Source organism: Schistocerca cancellata, chromosome 5, assembly GCF_023864275.1.
Source record: "Schistocerca cancellata isolate TAMUIC-IGC-003103 chromosome 5, iqSchCanc2.1, whole genome shotgun sequence".
In the NCBI taxonomy this organism is placed as follows: domain Eukaryota; kingdom Metazoa; phylum Arthropoda; class Insecta; order Orthoptera; family Acrididae; genus Schistocerca; species Schistocerca cancellata.
The window spans coordinates 352479100-352506121 of NC_064630.1; the positions used below are offsets into that span (position 1 = coordinate 352479100).

The window sequence follows — 27022 nt, forward strand, 5'->3', positions numbered from 1 at the left end:
GTACGAAAAGATGCCACGTGTATAAATAAAAATGCAAATGTTCGTTTGTTTAAAATCGTATATCACCGAAAGATCTTCGGTTTGCTTCGAAAATTTGAGACAAAGGTGTGTTCGAAAACGAGCCTCTTTTATATAGCTACTGAAACGCCATATGTAGCAAAAAAATTCTTGTTCATTTGTTCAAAATGTTAAATCTCGGGAAGTTCTGCTCCGATTCCTCTTAAATTGTGACAGAACGTTGCACTGCAATACGTGCTGTTTTTAAATACCTACTGCAGCGCCTCATATAATATATAAACATATATGATATAATTAAATGGGCAATCTATATAAGAAATTAAATCTTCCTTTGTTCAAAATTTTAAATTTCTGAAAGTTCTTCACCAATTGCTTCGAAATTTTGATACAACGTTTCATTCGAGTACCCGCGTGTTTTTACACACACACACGGTGTCAAAAATTAAAACAACAAACGGAAATTTTGCAAGGTTGAGTTTATTTTCCTACGAAACAGTATAAACAGCTGGTACTATAGTAGTAACGACATAAGGAATACAGAACGCGAACAGCTGTAACATGCTTACTGGTTGACAAAATGTTCTTCGTCGTTTCCAACTTAACAGATTTGCACACTCATTCGAACAAGTGTTTAATGTGCCCAGTATTGGGTTCCACCTCTGGCAGCAATACAGGCCTCATAACGTCGGGGAATGCTGTGAATGATTTCGTCAGTCTCACGTTGAGGCAATAACGCCCATTCTTCCTGCAGAGTTGCTCGCAAGTTGGTGGATGCTGACGCGATGTAACTCATCTTCCTAGCGCATCCCAGACATGCTCCATGGGATTCGAATCGGGAGTATGAACAGGCCACACCGTGCGTGCAATATCTTCAGCTTCCAAGAAAACATCAACAACCCGTGCTCTATGAGGTTGAGCGCTATCGTCCATCGGTACGAAGTGAGCGCCCACAGCGTCTCGCAACAACCGCACATGAGGTCTTAAGATCTTGCCACGATACCTGACACCAGTTAAACGTTGCCGATTCACCCGTACAATTTCACGAAGAGCTGTTCGAGTGGTAATTGTAACACTTGCCCACACCATTAGGGATCCTATTCAATATCGGTCTTCGGTCCCGAAATCGTGTTCCACGTTCCCGCCAGATGCCAATCCGTCAAGAATCACTCTCCAGACCAAATCGGGACTCATCTTTGGAAAGAACATTGGCCCTCTGTTCGACCGTCGAGGTAGCACGTTGACGACACTACTCTAGACGTTCCCTTCTGTGAAGACGCGTCAGAGGTACAGATAAAGCAGGTCTCTGACAATAAAGGCCACTCTGTTGAATCCTTCTGTACACCGTTTGCTTCGATAAGACACGTCCAGTGGCTGCTACGGGCTCAGATGCCAGTTGCCGTGCAGTACTAAGGCGGTACCATCGTGCCCTTACAGTCAAATAACGGTACACTCTTTCTGACGTCACACGTGGCCGGCCCTGTCCGGGTCACCGGGATACAGTTGCGGTCACTATTAACGGTCGCCGCATCCGACAAACAACAGAACGATTCACATTAAGCCATCGGGTCACATGAGCTTGCGACTGTCCTGCTTTCATTCTTCCTAATGTCCTCCACAGCAGAGAGTCTGCAGGCCTCATCTCTGTGCCTCACTGCACCGTCTGTGACTGTGTTCACAACGATTATGGATGTGGGACTATCCGGGAAACACTGCCCAGTTTGGTAGGTGCCCTGACGTCATAGTTGGCGTGGTTGCCCGTTGACCGGAACACGGTCATACGGATATCTGTTGACAATTTGTGTGATTATATCCTGAATTAGACACAGGACGGGGAAATAGCGGCTTGTTGCTTTAAATTTGTACACTAGTGTCTATGTAAAGTGGAAAAATTGTTATCAAAAATCTCAGAGTATTCGACCGATTTATCTCTAATTTTTACACATTACTGTGGTAAACGTCTGGACACATATAGGCTATTTATTTTATAATATGAAACGTTGTTAGCAAAGAGGAAAGTCGTATTTATGGCTTATTGGGCTATGATGAGAATATTAGTACAGAATCTGAATTTACAGTAACAATAAACAAGACTCAATGTCAGAAAGAGGTGGGAATAGGAGATGGAAAGGGGATGAAGTGAGCCGAAGCAAGATGCTGGAATGGATTTCGTGTTTTTGAACAGTCGTGAGTCCCTAGAAGACGAGCCTCGTCCCAGTAGACCGGTAACCAGCCGAAGTGATGAAAATGTGAACCGTGTGAGGTTTCTGCTGAATTTAAAGAGACGAGCTAGCATAAAAAACGTCGCTGGTGAACTCCGTGTTTCTGAAGGTGCCGTCAGAAGTATCATGGCAGTTTAGATGCGAGGTAGATACGTGCGGAGTTTGTTCTGCATTCGTTGACACTTGAGCAAATGACGTCCAGGAACCCAATAGTGTGTCAAACAGGCAATATGAACGCCGATGTTTTGTTATACATCGTCATAGTGTATGACACGTAGTGAATGCTACCCATGGACCAAAAGACAATAGACCTAGTGGCGATCAATTGATAAAGAGTTACCCGATGAGAGATCGCCCGTTAGAGTCAAAGATAAAGACCGTGCTGATTGCATTTTTCAGTTCGTATGTTGTTATTAGTTGAGAATTCGTTGCCCCATTAGTTACGATGTGTAAATATTTATCTGCTAAGTCACATCTACAAACCTTGGGAGCGTGTAACAACCGCATATACTGAAGCGGGTTAGGCCCTGTTGTTCTCATTCTTAGAATGATCGCAACTACGGAGCAGTTTAGAGGGAATTAGAGAAAAATGACAGAAATTCACTGTGTAATTAATTTGTACATTCGAACACATCTGGTGGAACTGATTTGTTCCAAGCAGTGGAGCTTGAGCTTTTACCACCTACGACGAATACGCGGGAGAACTGTTGTCCCATCGGAGTAAAATCGGAAGTTACATAGGCTTCAAAGCGCCTGGATCCAGTGGCGTATTTGTGAGAGTCTTCTGTGACGCTCGATAGGGCCGGTGGTTCGGTATCCAATAGCCGGCCACCCGTGTTTACCATCTGGCTCGTGTGGGGAGACGGCTTTGCCGAACCGCGTAGCAGTCCTGCTGTAGGGATAGAATGCACGCGAATAGAAGAGAGGGCGGAAGACTGTGTTTATCTTCCAGATTTTCATTTTTTCACAGATAAATCTCTTATCATAGTGTCTTGGTGACCCTTGGAGTTGTAGTCTTTACCTGGAAGACCGATTCCATGCAGCTATACATAGACGCTACTCTCTCCTGTGCCAGTCTCTGCATCTTCGGATGATTCCTGCAACCTACTTCCATTTGAGTCTCCTCACTGTATTCATCCCTTACTCTTCCTTTACGGATTTTACCCGCCATCTCCCCTCAATACTTCCCTCTATAACAAAATTAAAAATTTCTTAGTACCTGGGTGACACGTACCGCTAGTTCCCTTTCTTTCCCCACATCAAGTGGGGAAGCTGTAGTTCAGGAAAGGTAAACTTTTTTGTCATTTTATCACGGAATGGAAAGTGGCTCTATTGCACTAGTTTAGATCTCCAGATTACCTTAACGTACCTGCAATATGTCCGACAACCCTACATTGCTATGGTATCTGTGGTGTCACCGCCAGACACCACACTTGCTAGGTGGTAGCTTAAATCGGCCGCGGTCCATTAGTACATGTCGGACCCGCGTGTCGCCGCCATCAGTACTTGCAGACCTAGCGCCACCACATGGCAGGTCTAGAAAGACGGACTAGCACTCGCCCCAGTTGTACGGACGACATTGCTAGCGACTAGACGTACGAGGCCTTCCTCTCATTTGCCGAGAGACAGTTAGAATAGCCTTCAGCTAAGCACATGACTACGACCTAGCAAGGCGCCATTAGCCTTACCTACTTTGAGAGTTATAGTATAAATGTCTCAAGAAGAACGCTGTATTCATCAGAGAATAAAAGTTAAGTATAAAGCAACTACGTACTTTTCTTGCTACCATTCAATAGTTATCCTGTTTCAGACTTCACGCCCGTCTGCATTAGTTAGCGTGCCTTTCGGCTACCTCCGAGTGGTGTGGCTGTCTTGCTACGCCACAACAGTATCAAATCTAACAAAAGCTGTTTAGTTACCAGCATGTGGAAGGCCTTCACACCAACAGGTGAACTAGGTTATAACAGTAAACGAAGATGAACTTTTTTTTACATTTTATTTTTCATTATATTGTTACTAGTCTCTTCCCTGCGGCTTCACCATCATAGATGTTCGACACAATGTTGCCTACACCTTCTCCTCCCCCTCTGTTTGCACCTCTACCTCCAACACTCTGTCCACCTCATTCCCCCACGTCTGTGTATCTCCTCCTCGCCACTCTCTCTGTCTTTTCATCTCCTCCTCCTTCCTCTCTCTCTCTCTCTCTCTCTCTCTCTCTCTCTCTCTCTCTCTCTGACTAACACTTCCTCCTCCTCGTCTCATTGACCATCTCCTCCTCCCCTTCTCTCTGACCATATCCTATTCTCCCTTTCTCTGTACATCTCGTTCTTCCTCTCTCTTTCTATATCCCCTCCTGACCGTTCTTTCTGTCCATCTCCTCTGCACCCTGTGTGTGGTTTCCACGTTCTTCTCCACCCTTTGTCCTTCCCTACCTACCGCTGTCTCTGTCCCTACCCTCCTCCCCACTTCTCCCTATCCATCGCTCCATCCAGGCTGATAAAACTCGAACACAACCTTCCTGTCATGTACGGCAGCCTATTCCCCTGTGGCTGGAAGACCACGTTATTGTCGGTATTTCTGCTCCTGTTGGGTGCTAGGAGTTTATGAACCCCACAGTGCTCATACTCGTGAGGTCTGATGGTTCTGTGCCAGATTTGGCTGAAATGGATCCAGGGGTTCAGGAGAATATCCCGGACATATTCACAATCATACATTCTGTTTTATATTCTTCTCTTTTAGTGTTCAACCCTGAGGTTGGTTTGCAGCAGAGCGCCATTCCTCTCTTCTGTCTGCCTTCCTCTTCATTTCCACGTATGTGTTACATCCAACGTCGTCCGCCGCTCGTGGTCTCGCGGTAGCGTTCTCGCTTCCCGAGCACAGGGTCCCGGGTTCGATTCCCGGCGGGGTCATGGATTTTCACCTGCCTCGAGATGACTGGGTGTTTGTGTTGTCCTCATCATTTCATCATCATCCAGGAAAGTGGCGAAATTGGACTGAGCAAAGGTTGGGAAATTGTACGGGCGCTGATAACCACGCAGTTGAGCGCCCCACAAAACCAAACATCATCATCATCATCATCCAACGTCATTCATGATCTGTTGCATGTATGATATCATTGGTCGCCCCAGACGACTTCTTCCCTCAATAGCTCCTTCCGCTATTGTTCCAATGATGTTGTTTTATTGTAGGATGGTCGCAGGTTCGAATCCTGCCTCGGGCATGGATGTGTGTGATGTCCTTAGGTTAGTTAGGTTTAATTAGTTCTAAGTTCTAGGCGACTGATAACCTCAGAAGTTAAGTCGCATAGTGCTCAGAGCCATTTGAACTATATTGTAGGATGTGCCCTGCAAGTTTGTCTCTTCTTGTTTGGATGTGCCTCCACAGAGATCTGGTTTCCTGTACTCTCCTAAGCACCCCTTCATTTGTTACTTTGTCTCTTCAAATGAAGAGGTGCTTGGAAGAGTACAGGAAACCAGATCTCTGCTTTATATATTATTCACGTTTTGGCCACACTGGCCTACATGATATATAACATGTGGCATTTCTGGCGCTTTGTTTTAGTTTTCCTTGATGTGCCTGTGTTCCATTCAGTTTCTCCGAATGGACACTTTTTTTTCCGCGTGTCGGGTATGGTTGTTCTGGCTTTTTGGATTATTCTGCCAGGACAGCTATCTAGTTACCAGTTGACTGCCATAATATTTTTCTCTCTTGTATCGCAAGTCATGTTATCTCTGCCTCTTCCGGTTCTTCTTTTTAATGCACAGAGCCACTCTATCGTTTCAATTATTGTTTCTTTGTCACTTTCGTAGTATTCCAAAACGTGTAAATAATCCAGTCAGTTTCATTCTTTTAAAATGTCCACAGAATTTTAGCCTGTGATTTTTCGTATTTGAGTACATGTTGGCATACTTTTCAGTTTCTCTATTTGCTCTTAGTCTGTAGGTTCGTTCTTCAGTATTATTTGGACCTAAGATTTTCGGTTTGATGATTGTGTTCTAGTGTCTCAGTGCGATGTATCTTGAGACGCGGTTTCCGTTCTAGATGTCTTGTAACACTGAAAGCTGTTTCCAATGTGTGACAGCAAATTTCCTAATCAGTCTTTTCCAGGAAAGTTTCGTGAATGATTTCGCCCAAATATTTGAACTGAGAAACTTTGTCTATTGTCCCATATTTAGCACTTAGCATTGTAGGCATCAGGTTATTCCTGGACACGTATTTTGTTTTTTCAAACGCCACTTGGCGCTCAACTCTTTCTCCTGTTTCTTTAAGAATTTCAATTTGTTTGTCTTCTGTTTTGAACGTCAGTTATTGAATGTTTGATGTACTTTTCTATTAACAGGAGGGATGCAGGCTGGATTTTCTTTTAGTTGAAGCCATAGAAGTGTTATCATTTAGTCTGTTGTAAATTTTTTCTAAACCTGAAGATGGGCTGAAGGTGGAAACTAACAGTAAATAAATAGTTACATAACAGAAACTCCTCGCTGTTAAAATATGACGTTTTCCAGGTTCTAAAATGTGGCGACAGTGCAGTCGCCGAGAAATTCAGTATATAATGGCAGGCTTAGTGATTATGACATTTGGTGGTATTCATGTCGAAAGCGTTTTCTTTTCTTCCAAGCTACTGTAAAATTGTTAAGTGTTTCTCAGCTTAAAGTCCACTGTCCTTTTAATGGTCGTCATACTGCTTCACTTGCATGCCTTATTGGTATAGTTCGAGCTCTATTTCTTAAAACAACCGTAATGTATGTTATGCGCTTTTAGTCCTTTAGCTGCAGAAAAGTGTTGAACCGCTCGATGTTCCTTGTCTTGTTATTTCAGCGCCCGCGTGAAAAGTTTGCACACCTCTGCTTCCGTCTGTTAATGAAGATTAACTAATCTGACTAGAATGCTGTCACAGCGACGGGGCAGGCGCCAAAGTAAATGTTCGAGAAGAAAAAGAAAATAGGGAAGCTTGAATAATTACAGAAGACGAAGTTCCAGTGTGAACCGTTCCTTACTGGAAGAGTAATTGGAGCGACGAGACTTCAGTCACGAGATGTCTGCATGCAAGGACTGAGTGCCTACGAGTGCCACGACCGGCTCCCTCTTAGGACCCACCCCCCTTCTACGGTTCCAAAGTTCACAAAGCCTGGAACGGCTCTTCCCTTTCCCGCCTTTCACCTTAATTCCTCCCCTATCCCTGAAGTAAATTTCCCTAAATTCGTACAAATATTTTACTTGAACGGGCACAACCTCGCATTAGCAACCCTCATAATTCGCCTTTCTGCATAATTGCTATTTTTCTTTGCAGCATTTGGACTTTTGATTTGAAGTACACTACTCCCAAAATCTTATTTAAAGCTTCTCAGGAGGAGAGCTTAAAGACTCGCCGTATTCGCTCATGTTTTTTTTTTTTTTAATTTTTCCCCGTACACTTCTAGGATTCGAAATTTAGTGCCCGGACTTAGTTTCCTGAAGCAGTATTATGTAGTTTACAAAACCACTCGTAAAAATCGTCTTTAAAGATTTCCGAGTATTGTTGAGCACAAGAAACTGCGAGCTTCTTGAAAGAAGTTGTGCATAGCTGCTTGTGTAGCGTTCTTGACATGTAATCGCGAGGATGCTTGTTCGACTCTCGGAAGATGCAACTTTTTTTATTTTTATTATAATTATATATTAAATGTCAAGTTGAGATTGTAAATAATTGTACATGTATTTGAAAGCTCGACATTTTTTGTACTCAACAATGTCCGGAAATCTTCAAAACCGATTTTGTGCCTAATCTGTGAAGAATGAGGTTCTGGTACTGTGAAATTAAAGGGGACGTTTTTGAAATTTAAACTTCCTAAAAGATTATTTTAACGCTGTTCTGAGCATTTTAAAAGTGTGAATACAACATTTGTTTTACATCGCTTCAACCGAAGCAGAAGTTTTATCGTTACCACATGACAAAATCTGCGGTTCTGGTTTCTTTCGTCAGACCAGTTCGTACCGTCACGAATCAAGCTCTGGTACTGCTTCAGGAAACTGTTGTCGGGACACTGACCTTCAAATCCTATTTAAAAAAACTCTCGGAACAGGCCTCGAAAGGCCCAATGGTGCCAACGGACCACCGTGTCCTCCTCAGCCGACAGGTGTCACTGGATGCCGATCTGGATGTGGTCAGCACATAGCTCTTCCGGCCGTTGTCAATTTTCGTGACCGGAGTCAAATCCTGTCAGCAAGAAAAAAGTTATGGAGTGCAATTCCCTAAGCGTCAGATGGTCTGTGGAATCTTCATCAGAAACAAGTCGTATGCTGTCACTTTCATCAGTACACTTGATGTTTCAAAGTCGTTGCGACAAACGTCTGTAGATTACAGATGTCGTCATGGGGAATACCTTTTGTTTGGGACAAAATGTTGGCCAATACTTCCCGACCACGCTAAGCGTCGTTTGAGACTAGTTATGTCACTGAAGCACTGTGCGGCGTTCGTATGCAATGTGTGTTGCCTACCACACAGTCATCTGCTCCGCGTGGAAGGGCATAACTCAAGCAAAATTAAAGTTGCTCATTCGCTTCTAAAATATCTTTCTCCGCTTAGGGACACTCATTCATATGATTTTCTTGTTCAAAATCACCCTATCAATTTATTGGGGTGGGTAGTAGACACGCTATTTCAGTGTCCCAGGGCTGACGAATACTGAACGACACTTACTCAGACTTTTGCAGGTGGTCACATTAGTGTGATTATGTTGCGATTCATAGCTCTCCGAGAATCCTAGCATTCACATCTAACATTTTACCCGTATTCTTCATATTTGCCTACATTACTTTCTCAGTTGTTTATATTCTGCCACTTTGTACACAGTGCAGTAGATCCATTTTATTGTTCCTCAGATCGCCGTTATGGTTACGTTCTATCATTCATCTTTCGTAGAAAAGTCGGGCTATGAAATAGATATCTATCCTCCATTTAAAGCTTTTATTAAAATGTTTCGCTTCAAAACACATGAGACACTTCATGGGTTCTATTCAAATTAAGTTTTCAGTTGCATAGACACCATTTACCCGCAGAAATTTGCACGGTTTGCTGTAGAAGTACCTTCCAGGTTCGAGTAACCAATAAAAATAATTAAACTAAGTAATCCATCCAATGGCGGAGCTTAATCGCGTTGAACGAGACACGAGTGAAACAACGCCACTGTCAATGACGTGCTGTTGGAGTTGTTTACGGATGTAATCTCTGACGTAGCAAGTAATTACGGGTTGAAAAGTACATTTAACTGTTCTAAGACGATGTGCCTTTGTCTCTAGTTACCGTAGCATGTTACGTTGTCGACACGAGAGTAGAATTTCTGGCACCTCTTCTTCCTTAAAAAAAAAAATTAAGTATCCCAAGCGCTACGGTCGACAAGCGTCTCAGGCATTTCCGCCACGAACAGCAGTGCAGCAGACGTCTTGAAATCATGTAACATCCATACCGAAAGTTACGTCTGTTTTCGGAACCACGCAAATGAAAATGCACCTGTTCTTTTTTTTTTTAAAAAAAAAGCATCAGCTACTCCTAGTAAAACTATCAGTGACTTTATCCAATAACCCAATAACTCCTCTCTGTACTATAGTACATTACTAGGCATGGTTCTATTGGCGATGGTATGTCGTTGCCTTCCTCCGACTTTTGAACTAATTTACCCGGCGAATAAGAGGGGGTTCAGCTATGTAAAGTGCACTGCCAACCGCAATGCAACTCGGGAGTTTTCATATATAGTATATTGCCAGAGGTGAAAGAAGCGATAAGTGACAGTAAAGGTACTAGGTCTGAACAGGTATCTAACCCGAGATCTTTGATCAGTAGTTTTGCACTTAGTCACTAAACCAACGCTAACCCTTCGCAAGTTACTGAAAAAGTAGTTGTTTCGCATTCTGTTTATTAACTACTTAATTTTTGTAGCTAACCTAGATTAATTTTTACTCTCAATTAAACTACGGAATCGACCTTGCGATGAGAGATTTACAAAGCGTGGCGTTAAATAAGTGTTGCAAACCTGGTACGGGTTGGCAGGCACCGTTGGCACCACCGTCACTAAATCATCGAGGGTATCAGCACAAGTAACGTGTTAGGCAGTGATTTGGGATTTTTTAAATAAAAAAAGTTAGTAAAGAATTCGAACAACACAAAACAGAAGTTATCACCTCTACTTTAGTACCGACCAAGGTCTGATTTCTCTCTCCGATATAACCAGCTTCAGTATGTCACCCAACTTGACAATCGGCAGAAGCGCACACTTGTTCCTGTATGTGTCCAAAATTTTTCTCGTATTCTTCCATAACAATCGGGATAATGTACGTAAGGTTGCATGAATTACGGCAGTCGATGGTGCACAATCGTCATGGTCATTTTTCAAAAACAACGAGTATTAAGTAGTAATAGAATTTTTCTCATGAGGAAGTATGCCGTGTAGATGGGCAGAATGGGCAAGTGCGCTACGGCAGCACTCGTGCTATCTAGCGGCGGCTCCGCACATCGTAGTTGGCTGTGTCACCACTAGGTGGCAGGCGCAACCGGTTTCTGTGCATAGGCGCTGTTCCTCCAAATCCGTTTTATCCGATCGTATTTTATTCTTTGAGAGCTACAGATGACGTTTAGTGAATGTGATCTGAGAAAAGATGTCACTGCCATATTTTTTAAAGCCAGAAGCTAAAAAAGACAATCACTGTAATTTTTTTTAAGTTGCAGTATAGAAATGATTAAAACAAGCACAACTTAGGAGTGAAATATACTGACCATGTATTCGTAACTTGTGTTTCACAAAATATAGGTGTTGTTAATATTGCTATATAGTATCTGCTGCAAAGGGTCCTCTTAAATCTTAGCCTGCATTCCTAAACAGTGCATCATGCAACCAGGGAAAACACTATTGTAGCAGGTTTTATACTATCGCCGAAAGTCTTTAAAGGAAAGGGTTAAATGCTCTGTCATTAGATGGGCTGCGATGCGGCTGCCTTTTTTCGATTTTGTTTTAAGTAATGTATTTTTGTCGTTTGTTGATTTACGTAAGACCTCAGGGTTCCTTTATCATTTTACGAATTTTTGAGTTAGGCCAACTGCTGCGCGCTCATGTCAGCAGTGTTGCATACGAAGACTGAAGCAGTCCGGTCTTTTAGCATATCCGTACTCCATTCTCAGCGAGTAATCGTATATCGTGGCTTTACTGTCGGAAGTATACATTTATAAAAGTTTCTAGTGACAACCTTCTGAGTTTGTGAAGACCGTAGCAATGACTTTACTTCTGAATGGTCACAAGTGAATAGGTATCTAAATCAGACTCTAGAAATTTCTTATGTTCATTTGCAAACCATACTTTACATTTCATTATTCTTAATAATTGAGCAGTGATTAATATGACTGATTTTTGTTTACTTCATGAATAAATGGGCCATAAAACTGTAGAAGAGGAAAATATAATGTGATCCGACCATGCTATCTCAACGAAGCGACATATATTTTCTTAAAACCTAAAGTTCAATTTTAGAAACTACTTTGGTGAAAACGACGATAATGTTGCCATAGTAACGCGTTGGGTTTGTTGTGGATGGTTCTGAACTGAAGGGATGCTGATCAACGACAACTATGGCGGAAGTGTTCGAGTTTCTAATGGCGAAGTCGTGGTGGAAATCCTGTGCAAAAGAAGTTTGTTGCGGAAGCACTGTTTTAGCAGATGGCAAATGAACTACGAAGTGAACGACGTGATAGTGAAAATGTACATAATTAGCAAGTATTTAAAATGCAACTGTGGAACGTGTTTGCACAGTTCCGAATATCCTACAATTAGTAACATGTAGCCCTATCTTTGCCAAACAAAGAATACCGTTGTTTACTTGACTTCTTTCTCTCTGTAAAGTACAAAACGAATGCATCGAAATGGGTTTCGTCCGTTTTGGAATGTTTGTGTAGTATTGCTGATGAAATCTGCGGTGGTTCATATAACAAAAACTGAAGTTTCCGGAACAGATGTGAATGCTTTAGTCTTGGAGCAAAGTAATTTCAAAGGCAGCTGGAAAGTAATGAAAAACGAGTTAGTCACTAACGCTTCATCTCCGTATACCGCAGAATTAGAGTTTTAAATTCTGATCAAGAGCCGGGTTTTAGAATGTGTAGCATGTCTGGATATCTTTAACAATACATTCTGATTGGACAAAGCTTGATTCGCGTTTAGGAATCGAGCTCTTGGTTTCATTTACGTTTGTGGTGGGTAAGGTGGCATTGTCAATTATTATCCGAAAAGTAGTTGTAAAATTTTACTGTAATCATATAGGAAACTTACAAGAACATCATTTTTCGACATAGTCTCCTTGCGTTTCAACGCACTTGGTCCATAGTTGTACAAGCTTCCTGATGCCCTCATAAAAGAAGGTTCTCGGTTGAGCTGCGAGCCAGGAATGCACCGCTTCTTTCACTGCTTCGTCCGGGGCAAATCGTTGGCCCCTTAATGCCTGTTTGGGTGGACCAAACAAATGATAGAAGGGGTAAGATTGAGACTATATGGAGGATGATCCAGTACTTCAAATTTGTAAGTTTCTGGACTTTTCAGCAGTGTGGGCAGCAGTCTGCGGACGGGCATATTGTCGTGCAACAGAACACCTTTTGACAGCAATCCTTGGCGTTTGCTTCAAATTGCAGGCTTTAGCCTGGCAGTAATCATCTCACTTTAACGTACACAGTTTATTGTTGTGCCCCTTTCCCCGTAATGTTCCAGTACTGGACCTTGTGCGTCAGTTTTTCTGGGGACTGTTGGGTTTTAAACATTTTCTTGCATAGCAAATTTGGATGTTTCCATTCCGTACTCTGCCGTTTACTCTCCGGCTCGTAATAATGGATCCATGTTCCGTCACCAGTAATGATCGTGTCTAAAAAGTTGTCCCCTACGTTAACATAGCAATCCAAATGTTTTTTGCAGATGTCCAAGCTCGTTTGTTTATGCAACTATGTGAGTTGTTTTGGGGCCCATCTTGCAGAAACTTTATGAAAGCCAACTCTGTTGTGGATGATTTCGTAGGTAGAATCATGACTAATTTGCAGACGATGTGCCACTTCGTCAATAATCAATCATCTGTCTAAGAGAATCATTTCACGTAAACGCTCAATGGTTTCTTTATTTGTGGCGGAAAACGGTCGTCCGGCTCCTTCATCGTGCGTAACACTTGTGCAACCATTTCGGAATTTTTCAATCCATTCGTAGACTCTCCGTTGTGGCAAAACAATGTTCCCGTACTGTACCGAAAATCTTAGATGAATTTCGGCCCCTGATACACCTTCCGACCACAAAAAACGAATCACTGAACGTTGCTCTTCTTTGGTGCAAAAAGGCGGAGCAGCCGTGATTCTTCACAAGCGTCTTCTAACCAAACTGCTTTCCTGTTGAATATCGCCTCAGTTGTACGACTGGATTCGTGATTTCCTGTCAGAAAGGTCACAGTTCGTAGTAATAGACGGAAAGTCATCGAGTAAAACAGAAATAATATCCGGCGTTCCCCAAGGAACTGTTATAGGCCCTCTATTTTTCCTGGGAGACAATCTCAGTAGCCGTCTTAGATTGTTTGCAGATGATGCTGTCATTTACTGTCTTGTAGAGTCACCAGATGACCAAAACGAATTGCAAAAAGATGTAGATAAGATATCTGTATGATGCGAAAAGTGGCAATTGACCCTGAATAAAGAAAAGTGTGAAGTTATTCGAGTGAGTACTAACAGAAATCCGCTAAATTTCAATTATGCGATAAGTCACCCAAATCTGAAGGCTGTAAATTCAACTAACTACTTAGGAATTACAATTACGAATATCCTAAATTGGAACGATCACATAGACAATGTTGTGAGTAGAGCCAACCAAAGACTGCGATTCATTGGCAGAACACTTAGAAGGTGCAACAGGTCTACTAAAGAGACTGCGTACACCACGCTTGTCCGCCCTATACTGGAGTATTGCTGTGCGGTGTGGGATCTGCATCAGATGGAACTGACGGATGACATCGAAAAAGTACAAAGAAGGTTCATATGGTTCAAATGGCTCTGAGCACTATGCGACTTAACTTCTGAGGTCATCAGTCGCCTAGAACTTAGAACTAATTAAACCTAATTAACCTAAGGACATCACACACATCCATGCCCGAGGCAGGATTCGAACCTGCGACCGTAGCGGTCGCTCGGCTCCAGACTGTAGCGCCTAGAACCGCAAGGCCACTCCGGCCGGCTACAAAGAAGGGCAGCTTGTTTTGTACTATCGCGAAGTAGGGGAGATAGTGCCACAGACATGATACGTGAATTGGAGTAGCAATCATTAAAACAAAAGGCTTTTTCGTTGCGACGGGATCGTCATCTTCTCATGAAATTTCGATCACCAGATTTCTCCTCCGATTGCGACAACATTCTGTTGGCACCCACCTACATAGGGAGATATGATCATCGCGATAAAATAAGAGATATCAGGGCTCGTACAGAAAAATTTAAGCACTCGTTTTCTTCGCGCGCCGTTCGAGAGTGGAACGATAGAGAGTCAGCTTGAAGGTGGTTCATTGAACCCTCTGCCAGGCACTTTGTTGTGAATAGGAGAGTAATCACGTAGATGTAGATGTAGATTAACAGCACGGCAGCGATAACGAAACTAACCTAGCAGGTTGAAAATTGCAAAGATATAACAACAAATAAATAAAGCATGCGTCATCAACGTAAAGCGACAGTACTACCAAAGTAAGCAAAAATATAATTAAATTGCGGATAATAATTGACTTACGGTCGTATTAGGTGGTTATAATTAAAGTGCTACTACTTAAGGAGGTCCGTGTGGGCTGTAATTATCGTATAACAGCGAAATTTGGTAGATATACTAATTCGTTAATGCGGAACCGATTTATGCTGGAGAAAAGTTAGTTCCAATTTTAGCCACCATGCGAAAATTTGGCGTTGACGTCTCTGGTGCTCATATTTGACAAATTGTGTAAGCGGCGATTAATGATAAAATCAACATTATCCGCTGACGTCCCATTCCTAATCCATTACGTATGGAAACATTTCTATACCTCTTTCTTGTAAGCACAAGCGCTAAATTTGCGCCTGGTGGCTAAAATTGGACCTAATTTTTTTCCCTGCGTAAACCGGTTCCGCACTAATGCATTACAATATCTACGAAATTTCGCTGCCATACGATAACTGAAGTTCTCGCTGGACCTATGTGAGTAGCCGCACTTTCATTATAACCGCTTGGTACTTCTCGCCAAACCCTGTTACATAAATTTAGTGAACATTCATCCGAAGAAGACGGTGCGATTGTAATGCTACCAGCACCGTGTTTTCGGCGTGGGGATTATGAGAGGAACATAAGTGAGATTAGGGTACGCACAGAGGCATGTAGACACTCATTTTCCCCCGCTCGCTGCGCGATTGGAATAGGAAAACAGGTGGGTAATATTGGTTCGATGTACTTATAAGTGGTTTATATGGTCAGAAACAGTCTGGAAAGCTTGAAAAGGCGTTGTAGGGTAGTTTATGCTGAGAGGTAACTGAGAAATAACTGTCAAGAAAAACATTTGATACATTGTGCCGTTACCGATTAAGTTAGCCAATCGGGTCTTTGCGCGCGAAGTATTGGTATTGTCATTTGTTTGCTTTCTTAACAGAATTTGGACATGGGACGGTGTAAGGATCGAATACGAGATAACGGACGAGAAATTTCTTGCGCTATCAAAAATATTATCTGGTAGGCTGCTTGAATTTGCATGCACAACAACGACGTTATTGGTTAACTTCATTGCTAATTAAATTGAAAAGGACGCAACGTATCGAATTTGTTTCTCAACAATTATTTCTCAGCACAAACTATACTTCAACAACCTTACAAGCTTTTTGTACTGTTTCTGGGCGCCCTGTGCAGGTATAAGTGTGAAAACAGAGATATATGAAGCATATGTAGGGAACAAATGTAAGGACTCGTTCCGTCAGTGACAGTCTGAACTACTGAACTTCCGCGATTGTTAAAACGTAGTGGGAAGAGAAGAAAGGAAGGAAGGGATGAAGGAAGTTCACGTTTTAACGCTGTGTCGACGACGAGGTCATTAGAGGCGAGTCACAACCTCGGATTAGGGAAGAAACCGGGTTTCGTTTCCGGAGGAACTATCCCAGCGCTTATCATAACTGAGCCAGGGAAACCTAAATCTAGATGTCCGGGAAAGGAATATCACATCAAACCATCACCCACTCTCTCCAAGTCGTAATGAATACGAAATCAGTGTCTTACCTCTGATCCACATCGTTTGCTGGGCTGCAAACAGCTTTTCGACATTATAATTATCAAGAGATAAACAAATCTAGGCGACACAGTGATTTACAAGGTGGTCTCATGGTATTTCTTGTGTAGACCTTACATAGTTTCGGCAAATATCTTCATACCAGTGCCGGATTGTTTGCTTTAGCCTTGAAGTCGGCAGGACGCAAAACTGTAACCTTCCTTCCTTTCAGGTCCTGAGGGTTTTCATCCTATACGACAGATAAACACCGTACATACTGATACAAAAACGCAACGCACGCCGTAGTCGCTTTAATTGTCCTGTGGTACAAATTGATCATACAGCGTATACACACAGACAGAACGCGAGTACAGCTGTTTTCGTCGCTTTTATTCATTAACTTTCCAGTATTTTAAGCGGATCGATTAGGCGCGGTAGCAAAATTGTGGACAGCGAAATTTCCAACCTCACTTGTATCAATCCTTTTAAACTATTCGAACTCATTCAAACGCAAATGAAAGCATTTTACGGCGCTGTGACAACGTGCACAATATGTCTTGTTATTTGAAGCTGTGGCGCGTAACTTCATACGGTATGATTTCATTTGCAGTGCGTGGAAAATTGAATTATTTTTGATTCGTTTCACATCGACATAACCAAATCCATCAGTTCTTTTTTTATGTCATCCACAACATTAATGAAGAAAAGTTTGATCAACTGATAGCTTCTTTCTTTCAGTTCATATCAAACCTAGAGCTACACATTCAGCGGATTGAAAACTAATTCAGACCAAAATAGAGATTGGAATACTGAATTGAGAACTAGGAAAACAGGTCGGAACTGACGTGTATAAGTCCCTCCTAATGTTTCCGGCCATGAAATGATTGTGAAACAGATTTTACGTGCCCAACAAAAGTAAGTATAAGGTGTTTATCATGGATCATGCCTATAGCGGCGGTGATTATAAGCAACGTCCCTTGCTTTACATTAACTGAAGTTCGTGAATTATACGTTAGAAGACCTGATTTTGTGTATATATAAGCCTCTGCCACTCAAATGATTAGCAATTGCTATGTTTTAAAACAGTTCTGTCGTCGTAGGTCATGGGTGTGCGTGTGTGTGTGTGTGTGTGTGTGTGTGTGTGTCGTCATTAGCGTCAGTTAGTTTAAGTTAGGTTAAGTAGTGTTTAAGCTTAGGAACCGACGGCCTCAGCAGTTGGGTCCCATAAGACCTTACCACAAATTTCCAAAATTTTCCGTCGTAGGTAGAAAACAGCAGAAATGAGATTCTCGAGAGAGTGAAGGGTTGCAAAAGAAGAGATTTAATAAGAAATGAAAACGTTCAGAATGAATTGAATTCAGATGCTATTAATGACGAAAAAACAGCAATCAGAGAGAGGTGGGAACAACATCTCAGTAGGATGAGAAAACCCGAAATGAATGAGATACATAGGTCAACGAAACTATGGACATAACTTTCTGTAGATGGAACAGGCAGTTCCTAATGTTGTATGTAAAACGTCTATGTAACATGTAAAAGTCATATGCTGATCACTGCTAGTTAAGACGTCTGCAGCGATAGTGACTCCATTTTCTGACCTGAGGTGGAAACGTATAATAATTACAAAATCCTTTCCAAAACAGTCGCTGTGTTGCTCAAGGTGGTGTGACTACTAGTTTCTGTTTTCAAAGCTGGGCTCGCGATAGCAGAGGACAACTTTTAATGCGGAAAACTTTCTAAAACCGAGAATTTCTCGGTGAAAAATTTAGAGATGCAAGATGGAAATTATTAGAAGAAAAAATAAAGCGGCCATGGGACAGATTAGGGACGATAGGGAAGGATATTTGTAATTAAAATGAATTGGATGTGAGCGGGATACGTACCCAGGCAAATATGTGGGTGAGGAAAGTGAGAGGTACACAAAGTACCCTCCGCTACACACCATAGGGGGGCGTTGCGGGGTGTAGGTGTACGAGGTCTAGCTATAAAATAACGGGACTGATGTCACAAAATAAGTACGCAAGCGACAAAGATGAACGACCAACAGTTGTGAAGCATGAAGACTTTTTCTGTCGAATACGGCATCTCTGGTGCCTGTAGACAAGTCAGTGCAGCCATGGGCTTTGTTTGTGTAAGAGCTGTTATTTTGTTTTACCTGAAAAATGCTAAGTGTAATAACAGAGCAACGAATTGTCTTCGAGTTTCACATTAAACTTGAAAAATTGCCATTGAAACCTGTCTTTTTACTAAAAAGAAGTGTATAGCGAAGACTGTTCACCGCGTATGCGTTTCTAAAGTTGCCGAGAAGACAGTGAAGGTGACTCACGGCCCTCACGTTCGAGAAGCCCTTCAGCATCAAAAATGGATGAACATACTGAAAAAGTAGGTGATGTCATTAAAAAATGTTCAAATGTGTGTGAATTCCTAAGGGACCAAACTGCTGAGGTCATCGGTCCCTAGACTTACACCCTACTTAAACTGACTTATACTAAGAACATCACACATACCCATGCCCGAGGGAGGACTCGAACCTCCGGCGGAATCGGCATGGCGCCACAAACGGCGCGGCCAGTCCGCGCGGCTGATCTGATTCGATTTGACTGTCGGCTGGGTATTGGATCGATTGTTAAAACTGTCGGAATTGAGAAGGAATGCCTAAGGCAAGTTTCACGTAATCAATTTAAAGTGAGAAAAATGTATGCGAAAATGAGGCCGAAAATTCTCACAGTCAAACAAATACAAAATCTTGAAAATGTTTGTACTTACACTTTGAATACCGTTGAAAATGACCCTAATTTTTCGGAGAGACGAATAACATGTGGCGAGTCTTGGGTTTTCAGTTAAGATGCGAAAACTAAGCGCCAGTCAATGCAATGGAAGGGCTCAACTTCACCAAGAGCGAAAAAGCTGAAATGAGCAAATAAAATTCTAAGTGATGATGATGGTTTTTACGACACTCGTGAAATTGTGTGTCTTTAATGGGTTCATGAAGTTCAAACTATTATTCAAACTTATTGCCTTGAGGTTCTTAGTTAAGTCCGTGAAAAAACAAGAAAAAACCGACCCGAATTGTCGAAGAACAACTCGCAGGTTCTGCATCTTGACAAGGCACCTGTTCGTAATGAATTGTCTGTTAAGGAGGTTCTAGCGAAGGAAAGATCCCACTGTTAAGACCGCCCTCTTTATTTGCCTGACCTAGCACAATATGACTTTTATTTATTTCCCAAGGTCAAATCTACATTAACGGGAACGAGATTTCAGTGCGGTGAAGTGAAAGTAAGAGCGGCACGCGTCATCAAGGAGTCAGATGAAGACTTCCAGCACTGTTCACATCAGTAGAAAATTGGTATGGAGTGTTGTAAGGATAGAGGAGGGGAATATATTGAGTGTGGCGATAACTAAATACATGTATTTTTTAAATAAAGTGTTTTACCACAATAGTCCCGTTATTGTATAGCCTCATCTCGTAAATGCACATGTGCCCCTAAGAACACTTAATTTCAGTGCTGTAGCTGGATGCGAAATGAATCTCTCTCTCTCTCTGCGCTCAGGGATTGAATCTGCCGGTTAATTTTTACAGTCGCCCGTCATTGCCGCGTATCGCAGGCGGCAACTATTGAAAACGACGTGGGGATCAGCGTTAAGCGCGTTACTGCCGGCCGGCCAGGGGTCGATGGTTATCTGGCGCGCAAATGAGTTAACACTGGCGCTTAAGGGTGGCCGGCAGGTCGTAAAAGCCCCGCGCAGCCGCCGTTTAATTTGTTGACACTCGCGTCGCAGCGGGAGCGGTTTTCTTTCGCGGTCGGGTTTCGCGCCGCACGAGCTCCGCAGCTAATTAGATGTTCGGCTTACAGATAGCGGGCTCCTGGTCGTAGGAGCCGGACGGCGCCAATTACTGTGTGGTCACGACTGCCGACGTGCCCTGCAGTCGCGATTTAGGAGATAGAAATTGGTTGGTGCATGCGCCTGTTGTTCTCAGTAAAAAATGCTATCGCTACCATTTAGAGGCTGTACAATGTATTGCCGTTTTTCTACCGGATTTTATTCAGTAAATAGCCTCTGTTGTGTATTCTGTTTGTCTAAAAAGTATAGCTTCATAACCTCTTTCGCATCTCTCTTTTCGTCTCAGAATAGTTAACCAGATTCTACGTAATGTGTGAGGTTGGTAATAGCGAGACGCACTTGGATCGATGGCGACGGAATGGCAAAGACTTCACCAACTCGCAGACGATGTGACTCATTACCTGGGCAGAAGAGTCACGTCCAGGGAAATTGTTGCTAATTTATTTCGCTTGGCAGTAAATTTTAAAGAAATGAACTAATTCCTCTGTTGTCAAATGAATGAACAGTGTAGGATTAGCTTTTTGCTTTATAAAAAATCATTCTTTGAAATATTTTATAAAAAAAGCAGTATTGTACGGCAGGGACTAAACAAATGACGTTTCGCTCTTTACGACAGACTGACCTTGTATTCGGTGTGATAGACTCTCCATTCACCATCCGGCTATTCTGATACAAATTTTCCCTGGTTTCGCTGCATTCCGTCAGACAAATGCTGCTTCGGAGCCTCCTGCGTGGACACGGCCTACTACCTGTTCCATGCCTGTGGTAATAGACGCGTAAGTAGATTAGAGATACGAAATGAGTTCTGTATACTCTCATGAGACTGTTGTCGGGTACAAGTGGATTCTACCAGCGTAGAAACGACAGCGAGTACAAGTGTTAGCAACTATAACCGAGGACTCACGGCATCGCCGCTACATACGCAGCTGTTTGGCATGACGATTATTATTTACCATGAAATGGCACTGAATATTTTTTGTTTCTCCTTTCTAAGTACGTACATACACACACACACACACACACACACACACACACACACACACACACACACACACACACACACAGAGTAGCGAAGAAACTTTGAAAGAAACACATTTTCATTTGCACAGGAGATGGTACCATTCGTTAATTGCGTACCGGTACCGTGTGTAACGTTTTCATACGTTTTCTGCTGTTGTAAATAATTCACCTTTAATGTACTGGGACAAAGATGAATGAGCGCACTGCACGAATAGTGAATAAGATCCGTGACTCTGCTTAGTTTTATCTGTGGTATACTTGCTAGTAAGTCAGTTGTGCTGCGATGGGGCATTTCTTATTTGAGTCACAGTAGCGAGCCGTTGAGTTTTTCAGAGAATGAAATCTGTGATTTGTGAATGTGAGAGAAACTATGTGGAATACTTTATTATGGACATGAACATTTGTTTATAAAGCCGTTTCATTCTTTGTAGTAATGGAGAATATTTTTCGAGGAATTTTGAAGGTAAACCATGCATGCGCAAGAATCAGGTGTTTATTTGTCAGAACTATTAACTGAAGGAAATCGTTGTCCGTCAGATTAGTAATAATTTTTGTGATTGGTGTTAATTTGATGTTTTTGTTTCATTATGTCACAAATTACGCATTCGGTTGAGATGTCGGTAATTTTGACAGTGGGAGAATTTCGCAATTGTTAGAGTCTCCTTATGTTGTTCAGTCCTTTTTCTCAATAATCAGAGTTTCATTTTTCAAGAACGATTTTCTTTAGTGTAAAACTCACCTCCATCATTCTTAGTAAAGTTTTGAATATTTTGTTGTGTGTGCATTTCACCTTACGCCACAAGTAGCAACTGATTGTTTTTGAAAAGCGAAAAAAAAAGAATTATAGTAGGTAATTTTTCTTTATATGTTGCATCTGCTGATTTGTATTTGCTTTCGAAAACGCCAGTACATGAGAGACAAAACAGAGTGCTGAGCAAGAGATATGCCACATTTATTTCAGGGCAGATCTCACCTTGCATTCTTGTGAGGGAACAGTACGTAATCAGAATTAGCAAGTGTTGTGCTAAGCAAACAGATTAATTTTCGGTGAACAGTGTTGGTAATTTCATATAGCTATTTTTTAAATGTTTTTAGTAGAGCAAGTATTTCTTTTTGTGGTTATTCCAAGTCAAACATTGGACTACATATCACGTAACGTTTATATGTACTTCGGTACTGAGTTTCAGTTATGTAGTTTTCATTGAACACACAGTTTCTTTACGTATTTAATCAGATGCATTTTCATTATTAAAATTCTGTATTTCATTGAGTTTAAAGTTTTGTTTCACAATATTGTTCACATGTGCAGCACATGGGCAACCAACAGTCAGTATTGCTCAGCAGTCGAACACGATATCTAAAGTATACGTTACATGAGGAGAAAGTTTTGGGAAACAACATAATCAGTATTCGCACATATAGCCAGTTTTTTTAAAGAAAGCTTACTACACATGTTCACGTTACGTGTTATAAACGTGCATCTACGATAGCCTGGAATTGCGCTAGAGATTGCTCTACCACTGCCCGAAACGTCTCAGGTGCGATGTTGACTGCCGCCTTCGCTGTGGTCATCTTCACCCTCCAAAGTGTATTAGTGGCCCATTGATGAACACTGTCCTTCAGGTAGCCTTACAGCCGGAAATCACACGGGTACAAATCTAGTGACCTTGGACGCCACGCAGTTTGGAACGATTGGCCAATGATTCGCTATTCTCCAAATGTGTTACAGAGTAGCCGAGTGACTTTTCGATCAGTGTAAGGTAGAACTCCATCGTGCATCAGAACAATTGAGTCCTAAACCCCTCTCTCACGTAGAGCAGGGATCACGTATTGGCGAAGCAGCAGCAACTTGTGAGAGTAACTCTGCATGCCTTTGGTCCTCGAGGTCCGAGATTCCTCCACCCCCCACCCCACCCCCAAAAAAGAAACAAATGGACCAGTACCGCCGCCTAACAAGCAATCATGATGGTAACACTACTAACAACGCAAATCGTGCAGCGTATAGTCTCAACATCATTCTTATAAAGCTGGCCAAACAACAGTAAATAGTTTTCCGTCTGCACTGGCACAAGTAGAGAAAATTTAATTATAACATCTCTACACCATATACGAAGGCTAACAGAAAATGCATTATATAACAACTATTTTGTTTGCTTTTGACAAAGTTGTGTGATTTCCATGTGAAGTGTCATCGTACTTTTTCCAGGCTTAGTTCTTCCTCGCCTGGAACACATTTGCAATTATATGAACAGCATCACTTAATTCAGATCGTGCACTCCCCCTTGCCTCACCAAACACAACATCATTAGACGCCTACTGATCCCAAGAATCGGTCATTCTCGCCTTTTCAGTGCTCCACTACAACATTGAGATCGTGCACTCAAGTTCCATGTTGCGTCACGGCTTTAAAGTGCTGCACGCTTTAGTAAGAAGGAACTAATGGACGAGCAGGAAGCGACCGCAGTGCTACAATTCTCAGACTCGTCATGCATGCATATCTGGAACTGATTTCTAATGTAGGCATCCCTCAACAGGGCACTCTTACTCGCTTCGTTTCTGATCTGCTGGTCTAAACGTAACGTTTTATCGACAGTCTGGCGTGATCATGCCAGATTTGTCACACAGAAGTTTGACAGCCTTTCATGAACTGAATCAAGTTTCACAAAGCCACAGAAGACTGATACGCCGTAACGTCGTTTACATGCATGACTGTCGAGAAATCTGCAAGTCTGTGCATGTAGACGCACGTCAATCTTACTGTTGAAACTTAGCTTCACTGCCAGTCTTCTCACGGTCACGCTAGAGGTTCCAACTGTTATTTTAGTGTGTTCAATGGCGAAAGACAATGGCATACTTACGGCACTGGACACACGAATTTTTCACGAGCTTCATACAGCTGTACCAGAGCTTTCCTTGTCTGTGGCAAGTAAAATCAGAGGTTTGCAGCAACTGAGACAAGAAAAACCAGGCACACACTGGTTTGGTTAATAATTGGAGAAAATGGAGCCTAAATCAACAAAAGAGTTGGTCACCAAAAAGATAAGCTCATTAGAAACCATTTACCGCAAACAGAGAGCGATTTGGAGCTGCAGCGGAAGAAATTTATTAACCTTTTTTGTGGTATTTGATATACTCCCCTCCTCGAGTGTCGAAGACCAATATGCGAAAAGATCGGGGTCAAACATATAAAGCCTTTGATTCTAAGGATGAATTTGATGGTTATGGGAAATATATAGAGCATAAATTACGTGACCTTATAGGGTAGCAACAAGTATTTGCGTGAAAGCTAATTAATAATCTTACTTTTTAAGCTGGAGTGGGAACATTAACAGTGCTAGTGCTTCCGGAGAACAGAGTGTAATGCAACAGAGTTTCCCCTACACTTAGTAGGGAAAGTTCCCCAGTAGCAAAATGGGTTATCCACAACTTAGTGGTCTAGTTCAGTGTATCACTAACTCAGATAGTAATATAAACAATATAGAAAAATCCTCAAGCTTAACGGGAATTTCTAAATACTTTGTTAATTTAATGATACCAAAAATTATGCAGAATCAAATCTCTCCATAAAATTTTTTCTCAAATTCAAGGTCCTTGTAGCTTCTGCCAGTCGCCAAAAACATGAACGTTTGATTGTGTCTCTCGTGAGGACTGATAGCCGCGTTCATGACACTGTCTTCTTTTTTAATATCCGAGATTACAAGCTTTAACAGTTTACAGAGCGTTTCTTTGTCGATACATAAGTAATCTCGCCAACCTCCTGGTTTCTGCTTGTAGTTCTCGGAGATGATTCACGTGGCAGAATGTCTTTCTCTTCAGTAATGAATCGCAGGGCCACAGTGAACGACGTGTAGACCTTGTTTTCTTCTTCCGTTTAAGAGTACATAGTACAAACGTTGTCATTACCAGTTCTTGCTAAATGACGGTTTCGGAACGACTGCGTGAAAAACTGTGCAAAAGTTTTAATAGTGTAGCTGCGCCATTTATGTCAGTCTTGCCATCAGTCTTGCATGATCATGCAACAGACCAAGCTTAAAGTAGATAACTGTCAGTAGATATAAAATAGTTTTTTATGTTTAATCTGTGACACCACGGAAAGTGCAGCAGCATACGTAGAACACGTCCTCTACAGATGAATAATACACTACTCGCCATTAAAATTGCTACACCACGAAGATGACGTGCTACAGACGCGAAATTTAACCGACAGGAAGAAGATGCCGTGATATGCAAATCATTAGTTTTTCAGAGCATTCACACAAGACTGGCGCCTGTGGCGACACCTACAACGAGCTGACACGAGAAAAGTTTCCAACCGATTTCTCATACACAAACAGCAGTTGAGCGGCGTTGCCCGGTGAAACGTTGTTGTGATGCCTCGTGTAAGGAGGAGAAATGCGTACCATCACGTTTCCGACTTTGATAAAGGTCCGATTGTAGCCTATCGCGATTGCGGTTTATCGTAGCGCGACATTGCTGCTCGCGTTGGTCGAGATCCAATGACTGTTAGCAGAATATGGAATCGGTGGGTTCAGGAGGGTAATACGGAACGCCGTGCTGGATCCCAACGGCCTCGTGTCACTAGCAGTCGAGATGACAGGCATCTTATCCGTACGGCTGTAACGGATCGTGCAGCCACGTCTCGATCCCTGAGTCAACAGATGGGGACGTTTGCAAGACAACAACCATCTGCACGAACAGGTCGACGACGTTTGCAGCAGCATGGACTATCAGCTCGGAGACCATGGCTGCGGTTACCCTTGACGCTGCATCACAGACAGGAGCGCCTGCGATGGTGTACTCAACGAAGAACCTGGGTGCACGAATGGCAAAACATCATTTTTTCGGATGAATCCAGGTTCTGTTTACAGCATCATGATGATTGCATCCGTGTTTGGCGACATCGCGGTGAACGCACATTGGAAGCGTGTATTCTTCATCGCCATACTGGTGTATCACCCGGCGTGTTGGTATGGGGTGCCATTGGTTATACGTCTCGGTCACCTCTTGTTCGCATTGACCGCACTTGGAACAGTGGACGTTACATTTCAGATGTGTTGCGACCCGTGGCTCTACCCTTCATTTGATCCCTGCGAAACTCTACATTTCAGCAGGATAATGCACGACCGCATGTTGCAGGCCCTGTACGGGCCTTTCTGGATACAGAAAATGTTCGACTGCTGCCCTGGCCAGCTCATTCTCCAGATCTCTCACCAACTGAAGACGTCTGGTCAATGGTGGCCAAGCAACAGGCTCGTCAGAATACGCCAGTCACTACTCTTGATGAACTGTGGTATTTTGTTGAAACTGTATGGGCGGGAAGCTGTACCTGTACACTCTATCCAAGCTCTGTTTTGACTCAATGCCCAGGCGTATCAAGGCCGTGATAACGACCAGAGGTGGTTGTTCTGGGTACTGATTTCTCAGGATCTATGCACCCAAATTGCGTGAAAACGTTATCACATGTCAATTCTGGTATAATATATTTGTCCAATAAATACCCGTTTATCATCTGTGCCGGCCGCAGTGGCCGAGCGGTTCTAGGCGCTACAGTCTTGAACCGCGCTACCGCTACGGTCGCAGGTTCGAATGCTGCCTCGGGCATGGATGTGTGTGATGTCCTTAGGTTGGTTAGGTTTAAGTAGTTCTAAGTACTAGGGGACTGATGACCTCAGAAGTTAAGT

General features: G+C 42.5%; 1 protein-coding gene across 1 annotated transcript in view; it reads left to right on the plus strand.

The window, feature by feature from the left end:
* Nucleotides 1-27022, plus strand: part of LOC126188056 (kalirin) — a 2181516-nt gene that overhangs the window by 1733130 nt on the left and 421364 nt on the right. The window lies entirely within an intron of this gene.